This window comes from Salmo salar, chromosome 06 (assembly GCF_965601325.2).
Source record: "Salmo salar chromosome 06, fSalSal1, whole genome shotgun sequence".
Taxonomy (NCBI): Eukaryota; Metazoa; Chordata; class Actinopteri; order Salmoniformes; family Salmonidae; genus Salmo; species Salmo salar.
The window spans coordinates 36,149,723-36,160,526 of NC_138296.1; positions in this window are offsets into that span (position 1 = coordinate 36,149,723).

Below are 10,804 nucleotides of genomic sequence, written 5' to 3' on the forward strand. Positions count from 1 at the left end.
GATATGGTCTATATAGCATGTAGAATGAGTAACTAAAGGGTTAAGCATAAGTCTAACTAGGTTGGACTAGGATAAGAGAGGAATGGGTGTCTGTGTGTTTACTTAAACACCAAGAACTGTTAAACTGTGGTTGACCTGCCCTAGCTTGAACTCTGAGGGTTTAAGATATGAGAGGGAGTCTCCCTCAAGGTTTCCCTAATCTCAGAGGAATGAAACTGTCGGCGGGGTAATGATCTACAGTGTTAAGAGATCTGGGGCCTTAATGTTAGTGTGTATGTGTGTGTGTGTGTGAATACGGAGCCTGGTATATAATGATGTCTCTGTACAATGGACTTCAGAGCGCCCTCGTGAATAAACACTTCTGATTCTTGTAATCTGGGCCTCTGTCTGTTTCATTCAACCAGAATCTTACACATTCTGGGTGGCAGACTGAGAATTTTAATTGAAGTTAACATTGAGAACATAATTCTCATAACAACTGGTCCTTCGAGCCGGATCCAAAAATCTGTCCCTGTCTTCTTAAGGTAACACGCCGAAAATCGTGCACGGGCGGGTCATTGACTCGTAAATAAAAGACCTGTCCCCTGAAATTGGGGTTCCATAACAGGCCGGTATATATCTAAGGTCGACAGAGATGGTGACGGAATCCAACCTACATTGCTTTTCCCAGCCTACAAGACGAAGGTTAGTAAATCTTTATTCACGGATTTGGGGAATTGACGTCTGGGCTACATTCAGAGGAATATTTGAATGATTCTTGTGTGGTTTGGACATTGATCTCTAGATCTAATTGGGCATTCTAACCTGGTGACCTATCTTTAGAATGTTGTGTAGAGAACCCTGATATAGGTAGTATTCTATGCAATTGGAAAATAGGAATTGAGTGTAGAAGCCACCTAGGGATTGTTAACCTGTTTAGGATAGGGGGCAGTATTTTCACGGCCGGATAAAAAACATACCCGATTTAATCTGGTTATTACTCCTGCCCAGAAACTAGAATATGCATATAATTGTTTGATTTGGATAGAAAACACTCTAAAGTGTCTAAAACTGTTTGAATGGTGTCTGTGAGTATAACAGAACTCATATGGTAGGCCAAAACCTGAGAAGATTCTATACAGGAAGTGCCCACTCTGACCATTTCTTGGCCTTCTATAGCCTCTTTATGGAAAACAGAGGATCTCTACTGTAACGTGACATTTTCTAAGGCTCCCATAGGCTCTCAGAAGGCGCCAGAACGGGGAATGATGACTCTGCAGTCCCTGTGCGAAAAACAGTACCGCATTTGGATAGTGGTCGATCTGAGAACAATGAAACGGGTGAGCGCGTGCACGTGAAGAGGCCATTTTACATTTTCAGTCTTTGAACGAAAACAACGTCTCCTGGTCGGAATATTATCGGTATTTTACGAGAAAAATCGCATAAAAATTGATTTTAAACAGCGTTTGACATGCTTCGAAGTACGGTAATGGAATATTTTGAATTTTTTTGTCACGATATGCGCCGGTGCGTCACCCTTCGGATAGTGTCTTGAACGCAAGAACAAAACGCCGCTATTTGGATATAACTATGGATTATTTGGAACCAAAACAACTTTGGGTGTACAGTAGAAGTCCTGGGAGTGCATTCTGACGAAGAACAGCAAAGGTAATCCAATTTTTCTTATAGTAAATCTGAGTTTGGTGAGTGCCAAACTTGGTGGGTGTCAAAATAGCTAGCCATGATGGCTGGGCTATCTACTCAGAATATTGCAAAATGTGCTTTCACCGAAAAGCTATTTTAAAATCTGACATAGCGATTGCATAAAGGAGTTCTGTATCTATAATTCTTAAAATAATTGTTATGTTTTTTGTGAACGTTTATCGTGAGTAATTTAGTAAATTCACCGGAAGTTTCGGTGGGTATGCTAGTTCTGAACGTCACATGCTAATGTAAAAAGCTGGTTTTTGATATAAATATGAACTTGATTGAACAAAACATGCATGTATTGTATAACATAATGTCCTAGGAGTGTCATCTGATGAAGATCATCAAAGGTTAGTGCTGCATTTAGCTGTGGTTTTGGTTTTTGTGACATTATATGCTAGCTTGAAAAATGGGTGTGTGAATATTTCTGGCTGGGTACTCTCCTGACATAATCTAATGTTTTGTTTTTGCTGTAAACCCTTTTTGAAATCGGACAATGTGGTTAGATAAAGGAGAGACTTGTCTTTAAAATGGTGTAAAATAGTCATATGTTTGAAAAATTGAAGTTTTGGGATTTTTGAGGAGTTTGTAATTCACGCCACGCCCTATCATTGGATATTGGAGCGGTGTTCCGCTAGCGGAACATCTACATGTAAGAGGTTTAAGTCCTCAGTGACTTTGTCCGAAATGACCTAGGGTATCTGCACTACCGGTGTAAACTAGCTAATATTGAGCTCTAAGAGAACGATTAGTTAAACCTGATCAAGGATATATTAGCAATTGAGTAAGAGAGTGAAAAGCACATACACATAGATTGTGAGAAGGTGAGCATAGAGTGTGAGCACACACATAGAGAGTAGTAGCAACACATAGACACATTGGCAAATTTCCATGGGGGTAAGAAGATAATTGCGTGTGAGATATATATATTGATCAGTCGAAAGCCATAACAACAGAAAAATGGGCTGTTGACCAGGGCCTTACAACCTCTGGGAAATACCTTATCGTTGGATGGAACCAGACGATAGAAAGTGTTTCAATTGCAATAAGACAGGACATTTCGCTCAAGAAGGTAAGGCTCCCTGTAAACATTGTGACCGAGTAGGACAAAACCACCAAAATTGCAACTCTAAGCAATAGCATTGGTGGTTCAGAGGTAGAATCCTTGCCTACCATGCGGGAGACCTGGGTTTGTTTCCCAGCCTATGCATCAGTGGATTCAAATTTGAGTTACTGATTGTCATTCAACTGTTGATATGTTTTGCCTGGAAAGATACGGTTGTTAGTGTTTGTTTAAGATATAAACCGAACGTTTTGATAGCTTTTTTAGTTTAAATTGAAAGACTAATTCATTCAAAATAATAGCGAGACGAATTCGATAAAGTACGTTGTCTGTTGTCTAAAAGGCCTGCTGAGAGGACATATAGAGAATGGGAGTTGAATTTAAATAACTGAATCAAGGAAGAGACAGTTACCTAAATCGAATGAATTATAATAAGCGGATAGGTGATTGCGATAGAGTTGTACCCACCGAAATGTGTTTTTTTATACTAAAAGAGTTGAAGAAGTATTTTATACATTTGGCGATTTACATGGTACTCTTAAAAGTTTTGGACATTTCATAAGTGTGAAGCCGAAAGAGAAGAAAAAGTTGTGAAATTTGCTTTTAATCTTACGATAGAGATAAGGCAGAACGTTGTTTGAGTAGAGGTTATATTTTTGCCCACTGGGAAGAATAGGAGAGTTGGTTGTACGCACTGGACTATATTTGGCGGTAAGGGATTGAGTTCTGAATAGTAGGATCGTAAAAGTTTTTGATAGTTTCTGGTTATTGATTCTTGGTTTCATGGTTTACTAACACTAGTGAATTGAACAGGAAGTTAATGTATTCTAACATTATAATTGGTTTCCATTACGTGGAACAATGTCAGGTTAGTAAAGTGAATTGCAGGTTGAGTTAATTTTATTTTACAGGGACAGTGCACATTAATCACAGTTGTGTGGGTATAATGGCAGGGTATTCCTATCAAACACTTTGAGAGCCTGTTTGCAGACAGACTGAAGGGGTTTTAATGTTGTAAAGCAAGCTTGGGTCAATTTAGTCAAGTAGTATGTTAACTAGAAAATTTCATAGATTTGAAGTAAAGTATTGTATCCAAGGGTAGCGCATGTTCAATTAAGTACACATAACCATTGAGGAAGTTTAAAACTAATGATTGGAGGGAGTACAGTGGAATTATTATTAGGTTTTGTTTTGTAGTCAACTTTTGGGTTTCTGAATCGGTATAGTATAATGAAATGCTGACCAAGTGGTTGTGTTTTTTTCTCTACGAAAATGAGTGCTTCATTGGAACATCTTTGGAATGTTTCCTAGAGACACGATATCTTAAAGGGGTATAGACACATGGTATTTTAGAAGTTTTGTTTTCTGAGTTTTAAGTAAATACGTGAATTATTTTGGATAAAGGTATGTTTTGGGAACCTGGGATACAACATGTAGAAAATGGTTGACGGTTTTTCTTTAATTTGTCTAAGATAGTAAGAAACACTTCTGTGAAGGGGTGGTATGACTTTTGACCTCTATCATGGCATTCCTTTGTGGTCTGATCAGCCTCATGGGAGGGCCATTTGGATAGTGAATTTAATGTCATTTGAGGTACTGATTTTAAGGAAATTAGATATCTGATAATTATGATGGAGTTTAGAGTTCTTAGACATATTAGTAATTTAAGCATATGAGAAGGCAGTGTATTAAATTTAACCCAACAAGGCTGTGAAATTGATATAATAGTATTATTATATTTTGTTGTTGAATAAGTTAATAATGGAAGACTTAGGTTAATTATTTAGGACATATTCTAAGCCAACAGGACAGGGATATATGACATCTGTGGTGATCCAGGATCATAGAGAGTATCGAGATAAATTTAAGTAGCTATGGAATAATCTCAGAGATTACTACTAGAGACATGTTGATTTTTCTAAAAACCATGAGAGCCAACAGGGGAACAGGGAGACATTTAGTCAATATTTGGAAACAACCCATATTTGATACTGACTGTTATAAGAAGAGAGCGACAGACAGATAGTTTGAGGGCAGACGGAGAAGTCCTCCCCCGCACTGCTGGGACCTTGATGGTTTGGGAGTAGTAGGAAGAAAGGAGGGGGGCCAGGAGGAGGAGAAGATAGAAGTGACACAGAATGGTTAGATAACCTGTTGAATGTGGCTGTCACCCCCACAGAAAAGCCGAGGCCATAAAATAGATTTCTCCCACCTTTGAATACTTGTTAGAGGGGGGTGTAATTAGAGAAGGAGATGCACAATGCAATTCTCCAATGTTTTGGTAAAGAAAGCAGCCCCGAAGTATGACTGAAGAATGTTATATATACTCATCTACTATAAGGAGTGATTTAGAGTGGGGGGGGGGGGTGGCAGTACGGGTAGTTGAGGATTCTGTTACAAGGGGAATGGTAACCACTTCTGGTAAACCTATTACACATGCCCAGTTGATTTTGAATTTAGTAGATGCTGTACTTTTACCGGAAAAGATAGCTATTTGTAAGTGTGAGGCACTCTAAGGGAACGGATAAAATTAGCAAGGGCAACAGGAAAGCTGATGAGGAAGCAAAAAAGGCCGGTCTTAAACCACAGCCATTTAAACAGCAGTTGTTAAAAGAAGAAGTGAACATAGACAAAACGGTATTACAGAACTGTCAAACTAGAGCACCAGTTAAGGAGATTTCAAAATGGGAAAAGTTAGGAGCGGTCTATACAGATGGGATTTGGTACAGGGATAAGTTACCCATACTACCAAAGTCATTGTTCAGATATGCAGCAATATTGATATATGGGCAAAGCCATGTATCAACAAGGGGGATGATGGAAATAATTACGGAACACTTCGTAGCATACGGAATTACAAATTACTTAAAAAAAAAATTGTACAAGATGTGTTATTTGTGCATAGAATAATCATCAAGGTAGAGGAAGAGCACCACTGGGAGAATAATCCCCAGGTAGAATATCCATTCCAACAATTAGAAATGGACTTCATTGATATATGTTATAACCTATTCCAAAGTGAGGGAAAGGAGGGTGTTTAGCAATAGCAGATAAGAATAGTAAATGGGTAGAAGCATTCCCAACTTACTTGGCGGACACAATTAGGGTAGCTAAAATATTAGTTCAAGATATTATCCTTAGAGTTGGTTTACTAGGATCTATTTATTTAAGCAATGGATTACATTTCAGCTAATCAGGTAGACCATATAGAAATGCCAGAGTTAGAGAGACCAGAACAGGTAGACATAGAAGTTGAAGATATGCTAGCAGAACACATGAGAAGACTGTTTGTTAACCAAGCCCGTATGTCCAAGATTTTGTGTCTAACAGGTGAATTACAGGAGAAGGTGATTCACTCATTCCAACCAGGAGACTGGGTCTGGGTCCAATCACTAAAGAAAAAGGACTGGAAGCAGCCACGGTGGAAGGGGCCATACCAAGTGCTTCTGGTGACAGCCTTCGCCGTAAGGATAGCTGAAAGAGCTACCTGGGTTCATATCACACATTGCAGGAGGGTAAGACACACTGACACTGTCGAACAATCACAGAGTTAGGAGAAGAACCGAATACCAATAAGGTTCGGGGGTTACCTCTCTAAAAAAGATTCCCTAACCCGCTCGATCCTCACTGTGTGCGTTCATAGAAGTGAAAGTATGGGTTGTTCTCTAGCCAATGATATGTTCTCCGGGAAGGGGTGGGGCTTTACAGGGGTACTGGTCAGTCTGAGCTGTCTGATTGTGGGAGCCATATTCCTAATACAGCATGAACCACTCGAGAAGCCAGAAGGTGGTAACTTGACCCATAGTGTCGAAGATGAGGAGTTTGTATTACTAAAGTACAAAAGGTCACTTAATCTGGATAAAAAGGAAGTGGAAGTAGAGTTAGGGAAGGAAGTCTCAGTTGAGTTCTATGTAGATCAAATAGGGTCCCTAACCTCATGGAAATCTAGGATTCTGACTTCATGGGGAAGATATCTATGTAGATCCCCGTGTAACTCATGGAAGCAGGTCATAGCTCACACAGAGAGAGAGGGCTATGTCAATCCACACACCCAATATAAAAACAGATGGAGCATAGTAAAAATCAGGGTGTTTGACTGTAATCCGGAACAAGGGAAGTATTGTTTAAAGTTACGAATTACCATCAAAGGCGTAAAGCAAGAGGATTTTGGGTTATGGTATGTGGGATTTGACCAGACTTTGGGTGACACTATGGTACCATTCAGGGTAGCCGAGGTCAAAACAGATGGTTCTATGACTAGCCAGGATACAAGCAATACCCCTGATAAAATGGACATCCCACGTGGAGTCATTCAGAGTCAAGGACCGGTGAGGATAGTTCAAACTAAAGATCTTAACGAAGTTATAGAGGTAGAAACAGGGTTCGCGGATATTAATTTATGGATGGAGTGGATCCAATATACAGCAAGGTCTATGGCTAAGGAAGAATGTTATGCCTGTGGAACAGCCAAACCCCAATTAACGACTACACCATTCCCATTTGAGGGAACTAATTCACCTAGAGGGGTAGCGTGTATGGTAAAGCTTTTCATGAAAGTAGGAATGCCTGACAATGATAGCTGTACTGATCTACATTATTTGTATCCCTATGTGCCTATTAGATCTAGGCTTCCCCCCTTCGTAGTGGCAGGAGGAGACTATTACTGTTTGGCCTGGTACAATACTCATGGGAGAGACGTGGGAGAGGTGGCAAGATGTAACAGGACTGAAAATGTTACTACTGATGAGACTATGAGGGATCTGACAGGATGGTTTGAGATCCGAGGACTTCAGTAAGATTGAGAAGCCAAGAGCTGATGTCTGGTGGTTGTGTGGGGGAGTGAAACTGTGGCCGAATTTACCTATGAATTGGACAGGTATTTGTGCATTGGTACAGTTAGGCATGCCTTTCAACCTTATTCAACACAAAGACCTAGAGCAAGGTAGAAGAGAGAGGAGGAGTGCTCCATCAGGGTCCTTCGACGATAGAGTATACATTGATAGTATTGGGGTTCCACGAGGGGTGCCAGATGAATTTAAAGCAAGAAACCAAATATTAGCATGGTTAGAATCAAGCATTTTCTGGTGGTCCACCTTAAATAAGAATGTGGATTGGATAAATGATATCTATTATAATCAACAGCGCTTCATCAACTATACTAGAGATGCGATATTAGCCGAACAGATGGAGGCCACTAGTTTGATGGTTCTGCAGAATAGAATAGTATTAGATATATTGCTGGCTGAGAAGGGGTGTGTGTGTGTGTGATATTCGGGTCAATGTGCTGTACTTTCATCCCAAATAACACAGCTCCAGATGGATCAGTGACCAAGGCCCTGGCTGGTTTAACCACATTGGCAAATGAGTTAGCAAAGAACTCTGGGGTGGAGACTTCCCTGACAGGGTGGTTCGATAGTATGTTTGGGAAATGGAAAATTTTTGGAATCACTGTGTTATGGGCTGTTTTCACCTGTATGAGTGTGTTATTGGTGAGTGGTTGTTTTTTGATTCCCTTGTGTGAGAGGTTTGATTAATAGGACTCTGGAGAGATCGATGATGCAACAGATGGTGAGATACGGAATGATCCCAAGTTCAGACCAGTGGGACGACACATGCCTGCAGCCGAGCCTGGTCGAGGATTCATTCAATTACGAGGAGCCAATGTTTGATGAGACTATCTTCAATGTTTAGATTGATTGTTCCTTTCATGAAGATTATGATAAAAATCCTAACCGGAAGAGTTATAATTGGATGTAGGACTAGGACAATCATTGATGAGTATCGAATGTAAATACATGTATTAGTTTTGTTTATTCTTATGTAACATTTATGTTTCCATATAGAGTTCGATGTATCAGAGTGTATTATTTAGTCATTAGGGGTGGATTGTAAAGGGATTTATATGTTTGGATGTAATGATTAAATAATTCTACCGGGAGACTTAACTATTAGGGATATGGTCTATATAGCATGTAGAATGAGTAACTAAAGGGTTAAACATAAGTCTAACTAGGTTGGACTAGGATAAGAGAGGAATGGGTGTCTGTGTGTTTAACCTCTCTATCCACGGTTCACACTATTCAACAGCCAGTGAAAAATCAGAGCGCCAAATTCAAAACCACAAAATGTCATAACTCAAAGTTCTCAAACATACGACTATTTTACACCATTTTAAAGATACACGTCTTCTTAATGTAACCACATTGTCCGATTCCACAAAGGCTTTACGGCGAAAGCATAAAGTTAGATTATGTTAGGACAGTTCCAACACAAGAAAAACCACACAACCATTTTCCTAGCAAGGACAGGTGTCACAAAACCAGAAAACCAGCTACAATTCTGCGCTAACCTTTGACAATCTTCATCAGTTGACACTCCTAGGACATCATGTTACACAATACATGCATTTTTTGTTCGATCAAGTTCATATTTATATCCAAAAACAGCATTTTACATTGCCGCGTGATATTCCGAAAATATTTTGCCTCCAATACTGCCAGTGAATCAGCACAACAATTTACAAAAAAACTCATCATAAACATTGATAAAATATTAAACTGTTATTCAAAGAATTATAGACGAACATCTCCTTTATGCAACCGCTGTGACAGATTTCAAAAAAGCTTCACGGGGAAAGCACACTTTGCAATAATCTGAGTACTGCGCTCAGAAAAAGACATCAAGCAATACAGATACCCGCCATTTTGGAGTCATCTAAAATCATAAATAGCATTAGAAATATTCACTTACCTTTGATGATCTTCATCAGAAGGCACTTCCAGGGATCCCAGGTCCACAATAAATGCTGTTTTGTTTGATAAAGTCATTACATTACATTTAAGTCATTTAGCAGACGCTCTTATCCAGAGCGACTTACAAATTGGTGCATTCACCTTATGATATCCAGTGGAACAACCACTTTACAATAGTGCATCTAAATCTTTTAAGGGGGGGTTAGAAGGATTACTTTATCCTATCCTAGGTATTCCTTAAAGAGGTGGGGTTTCAGGTGTCTCCGGAAGGTGGTGATTGACTCCGCTGTCCTGGCGTCGTGAGGGAGCTTGTTCCACCATTGGGGTGCCAGAGCAGCGAACAGTTTTGACTGGGCTGAGCGGGAACTGTGCTTCCTCAGAGGTAGGGAGGCGAGCAGGCCAGAGGTGGATGAACGCAGTGCCCTTGTTTGAGTGTAGGGCCTGATCAGAGCCTGAAGGTATGGAGGTGCCGTTCCCCTCACAGCTCCGTAGGCAAGCACCATGGTCTTGTAGCGGATGCGAGCTTCAACTGGAAGCCAGTGGAGAGAGCGGAGGAGCGGGGTGACGTGAGATAACTTGGGAAGGTTGAACACCAGACGGGCTGCGGCGTTCTGGATGAGTTGTAGGGGTTTAATGGCACAGGCAGCGAGCCCAGCCAACAGCGAGTTGCAGTAATCCAGACGGGAGATGACAAGTGCCTGGATTAGGACCTGCTCCGCTTCCTGTGTGAGGCAGGGTCGTACTCTGCGAATGTTGTAGAGCATGATCCTACAGGATCGGGTCACCGCCTTGATGTTAGTGGAGAACGACAGGGTGTTGTCCAGGGTCACGCCAAGGTTCTTAGCACTCTGGGAGGAGGACACAATGGAGTTGTCAACCGTGATGGCGAGATCATGGAACGGGCAGTCCTTCCCCGGGAGGAAGAGCAGCTCCGTCTTGCCGAGGTTCAGCTTGAGGTGGTGATCCGTCATCCACACTGATATGTCTGCCAGACATGCAGAGATGCGATTCGCCATCTGGTTATCAGAAGGGGGAAAGGAGAAGATTAATTGTGTGTCGTCTGCATAGCAATGATAGGAGAGACCATGTGAGGATATGACAGAGCCAAGTGACTTGGTGTATAGCGAGAATAGGAGAGGGCCTAGAACAGAGCCCTGGGGGACACCAGTGGTGAGAGCATAATTTATGTCCAAATAGCTCCTTGTTGTTTGTGCATTCAGTAAGCTACTCCAAGTGTAAGAAGCGCGGCCAAAATGTCATGACGAAAAGTTAAAAAAGTTAGATTTATGTTCGTTCAAACATG